General features: G+C 37.1%; 1 protein-coding gene across 1 annotated transcript in view; it reads right to left on the minus strand.

Annotated features, from left to right (window-relative positions):
- Positions 1-4,627, minus strand: part of LOC119580275 (fibroblast growth factor 1-like) — a 44,393-nt gene extending 39,766 nt beyond the window's left edge. The window contains exon 1 of the mRNA XM_037928320.1: positions 3,930-4,627. The gene's annotated coding sequence lies outside the window, so the exon portion shown is untranslated. The remainder of the gene's footprint in view (positions 1-3,929) is intronic.
- Between the last annotated feature and the right edge of the window lie 373 nt (positions 4,628-5,000).

Raw genomic sequence — 5,000 nt, forward strand, 5'->3', positions numbered from 1 at the left:
TCTCTCTTTCTTTCTCTCTCTCTCTCTCTCTCTCTCTCTCTCTCTCTCTCTCTCTCTCTCTCTCTCTCTCTCTCTCTCTCTCTCTCTCTCTCTCCTATTCTCTCTCTCTCTCTCTCTCGCATATATATACATATATATACACACACACATACACATATGCATGTACTGTTTATATATATATATATATATATATATATATATATATATATTATATATATATATATATATATATATATATATATATATATATATATAATATATATATATATATATGTACACATGTACACACACACACACACACACACACACACACACACACACACACACACACGCACACACACACACTCATACATAAAGAGACAGACGCTCTTCTGCGAGGGCGCAACTCGCCACGGCCCCGGAATTCCGCCCATACCGCGGGGAGCCCCACGCCCTGTCCTCCTCACGTATGATCGCTTTACGGTGAGGCTGGCGTGAAATGTCGCCTCGTGACACTGTGCTCGGAACAGGGCGGGCAGACAGCTGCGACAGCTGACGTATGGCGTAATTATGATGTCTTCACAGTGTAGCCATTATCCATGTCTTCGCCGAGTTATTTCCTACTGTCTGTTCAATGATTCATTGTTGTGTGTTATGTGGTATTTGCTGTTCACTTTTCATTATTCTTCTCTAGGATATTTTCTTTTTATTTACAGTGTATATACATATTTTATATGTATATACACTTCTATGCTTATCTCCCTATATCCGTCTTTCAATATAGGCAGACAGATATACAGATAGATTAGAAATATTCCCCACCATGCGTTTTTTTTTTCTTCCTCCTCGATATCTATAGCAATAGTTTTTCGAAACCTAAGTTGATTCATTCTCGTCACCTTATAAATGTCACCTCTGCTCAATTGCTCCTTATTTCCCAAATCGGATTTTAATGTCTTTCTTCTCCATCGTTCATTTAATCCCGTGTCTTTCATCTTTTTTTTCTCTCTCCCGTTGATTTCATAAGTTCGTTGTCCCGCTGTCGACCATTTGATTCGTTTCTGTTAATGACTCGTTCGTGTTTGTCTCGCTGTGCTGTCATCTCTGTCCCTTGGCACTTCCTCCTTATATTCGTCTTCCTCTTATTTGCTCCTCCTCTCCTCCCTTCCCCCCTCCCCTCTCCCTGTCATACCTCACACATCATCTCCACACTCCCCTCGCTGCATACCTCCTCTTCATCCAAAGAATTCGGGGAAAACGTCATGAAAACAGATAAAATTGGATAAAGTGAGTACTCTGATGATTTATTTTTTCTTTTTTTCTTCCTCTTCTTTTTCTGTCAGAGTGCTGAGTCTACTTCCTGTCCTAATCTGACTAAGTTTTTCCATTTTTGCGCACTCTCTGAATATCTCCCTCACTCTGCCTTTGCTCCCCACCACTCTCTTCCCTCACATTGCCTCCCTACCCATTCTCTCCTCCCTCACATTTCTTCCCTACCCAATTCTCTTCTCCCTCGCCCTGCCTTCATCTACCTCTTTTCTCCACTTCCCAGCCTCGCACACTCTCTCCTTCACCATGCTACCCCCTATCTCTCTTCTCCCCACCTTACCTCCCTCTTCAGCCCTCTTCTCTTTTCTTCCATCTTCACTTCCCACCCTTTCTCTCCTTCCCCTTGCCTCCCCTTACCTCTCTTCTCCCTCACCCTGTCTCCCCCATCCCTACCTCCTTCCCACCCCCCGCTGTTTCCCCTCACCCTGCCACTACCTGACCCTCACACGACACTCTCCCCTCCCCCATCATCACAGCATATGACACATTCCCCGTCGAAGGCTCGCGAGGCACCTTTTCCCATCGCCGTTCCCTCCCAGCGTCTCGTCTTCAGCCCTCGATACCCACAGCACGCTGCTAAAACACCTACGAATCGTGACCAACACATGAATAGAGGGAGAAATGCGAAATGCTATAAAGTTCATACTTGGGTTCTTTCCGCGGTTCTTGCCTCTCTCATTCTGCTTTCCTCACGGGGAAGTAAATGCAGCGGTGTGTTTTATTATCTTCTTCACATTTGTTGGTGATGATGATGATGATGGTGATGGTGATGATGGTGGTGATGGTGATGGTGATAATGATGATGATGATGATGATGATGATGATGATGATGATGATGATGATGATGATGATGATGATGATGATGATGATGATGATGATGATAATAATAATAACAATAATAATAACAATAATAATAATAACGATAATAATGACAAATTATAGAAACAATAATGATAATAACAAAATTGATAATGTTTATAGGAATCATCAAGTGAGTATAAAAATAATAACAAGAATAATTATTATCATTACACTTATGATAATAAAGATAAAAATAACAACAGGAATTATAATGATAATGATGCTACTACTAATAGTAATAATAATAACAATAATAATGATAACAATAGCATTAATAATGATAATAATAATAGTAATAATAATAATAATAATAATAACAATAATAATAATAATAATATTATTATTATCATTATTGTTATCATTATTACTAATATCATTATTATTATTAATTATAACATTAACCTTAACAATGATAACAGTGATATAAATTATGATAATAATGATGATGATGATGATGATGATGATGATGATGATAAAGATGAAGATGAAGATGAAGTGAAGATGAAAATGATGATGATGATTATGATGATTATGATGATAATAATGATAACAATGATAATGATAATGATAACAATAATGATGACAATATAAATAATAATTATCAGGAATGATAACAACAACAACAATAACAACAAAAACAATAATGATAATAAGAATAATGATAACAAAAATAATCATAATAATGGTAATGATGATAATGATATTACTAATGATAATAATATTAATGATAATAATGATGATAATAATGATAAAAATGATATCGATAAAGATAATAGAAATGATACCATTAATAGCATTAATGATAATGATAAAAATAACATTAATAATAGATAATGATAATAACCATTGTAATAGTAATAGTAATAATAATAATGATAATAATAATAATAATAACAATAATAATAATAATAATAATAATAATAAGAAGAAGAAGAAGAAAAACAATAACAATAATAGTTATCATAATGATGATAACCATAATGATAATGGTAATGTTAATAATGATAATAAAAATGATAATGATAATAATGATAATAACAATCATGATTATAATGATTATAATGATATAATGATTATTATGATAATGATAATAATAATGATAATAATAATGATAATGATGATGATAATAATAATAACAACAACAATAATAATAATAATAATTATCATTATAACTATAATAATGATAACAATAATAATAATGATAATCATAATATTAGCCGCAATAATAATGACAATGATGATACTGATAGTGCTAATAATGATGATGATAATGATAATGATAATGATTATAATGATATTGATAATTATTATTATCATTATTCACACTGTTTTTATATCAACATTTTCATGATTATTATCATTATTATTTTATTATCCTCGTCATCATCATCATCACAATATTGATAATGAATATAATAGCAATAATGACAATAATGGAAATGATGATAGTTACCATTATCACTATAATTACCATTATCGTCAATTTTATCCGACATATGGGTGTTATTATCACTGCCAGTTTGTGGAGCTTGGTATTCTTACTATCATTGCTATCACTGCTATCTTTACAACCCCTATCATCATCGTCATGATAACACAATTATTTAGGTACTGAAACTTGCATGAGCAAAAGCGGGTAATAACTATCTAACCCATGCAATATATCCTCACAGTCAACCCTTTACTTTATTAGATCGAATGACTGCGTGGGGCGAGACAGGACATGTTAAAAGCATAGGACAAGGAAAACTCTTACTCACAATTAGAGGGCGTTGGCTTTGTGGCTCACAATTCACAGTTTGCAAACGGGTGTCATGGTAGGAACTTTTTGTCGTCGAGGTAAAAGTTAAAAGTTTATGACATATTCTCGCTGGCGTTTGCGTTCTTGTGATTAGTCCTTACACTTGTCTTCTTGCTCTTCCTTGCGTCAGCTGTCAATTTGGCCAGGTCTTAAGATCTGTTAAAAGCATTATGTTTATTTTCCATGTCATACGCCTATCTTGGTGGCGGTGAAGATCAGTATAGTAGTTTCTCGGTCTTGTAAAATTTTTACCGTGAATGTGTTAAAGAGAGAATTCCACCGACTTTCAGATTGAGGCAGTTGTAGTAAACATCGGAGAGGACTCAAGCCTTTATTATTAACACATAAGCCAACCCGTTTCGCCGCCCCACAGTATGTCCTCACCAAAACACTTAAGTTCCTCCGCCTTGCTCTTCACCTCAAACCACACGTTACTGACCACGAATTGGAATGTCAACGACCACACAGAAAAATATAGTACACAGCCTCAGGACAAATAGTACATCCACGAAAAACATGTACCACAAACGCAGCCTCGTGTTGTAGCTACACAAGGTTTCACGGAGCGGACGAGGGTACGAGAGGTGCTGTGAGTGGGTGAGAGGGAGGAAGCGGGCAGGCGGGCAAGGGGACGTCTGGCGAGGCACTGACAGGGCCAACACGAGGCACCGGAGAGAGGGAGGGACGCCACAAGGGTACGGGAACCATTGAGGCTTAAGGCGGGCAGGTATGCTAGGAGGGGGAGGGTGGACATGGGGAAGCGGCAGGCGGTTGTTGAAGGCTCAGCTCCCTGACTGCCGTTCTCAGCGAGGGGAAGAGCAGCAGGAAAAGGAGAGAAAAAAAGAAATGACCGAAGTGTTGGGTGGTGCCTATTTGCTAATCATATGCTGTCGATCGTCGTTGGGTTATTGGATGATTATGGGGGTTATAACATGGGGACTGTAGTGCACTTTGAGGGTAAGGGCTGGCACCGGGAGGCTGCGTGGGCAGGGGGAAGGTGGACATATGTACACCCACACACATGCACCGC

The sequence above is a fragment of the Penaeus monodon genome, chromosome 13 (genome assembly GCF_015228065.2).
Source record: "Penaeus monodon isolate SGIC_2016 chromosome 13, NSTDA_Pmon_1, whole genome shotgun sequence".
In the NCBI taxonomy this organism is placed as follows: Eukaryota; Metazoa; Arthropoda; class Malacostraca; order Decapoda; family Penaeidae; genus Penaeus; species Penaeus monodon.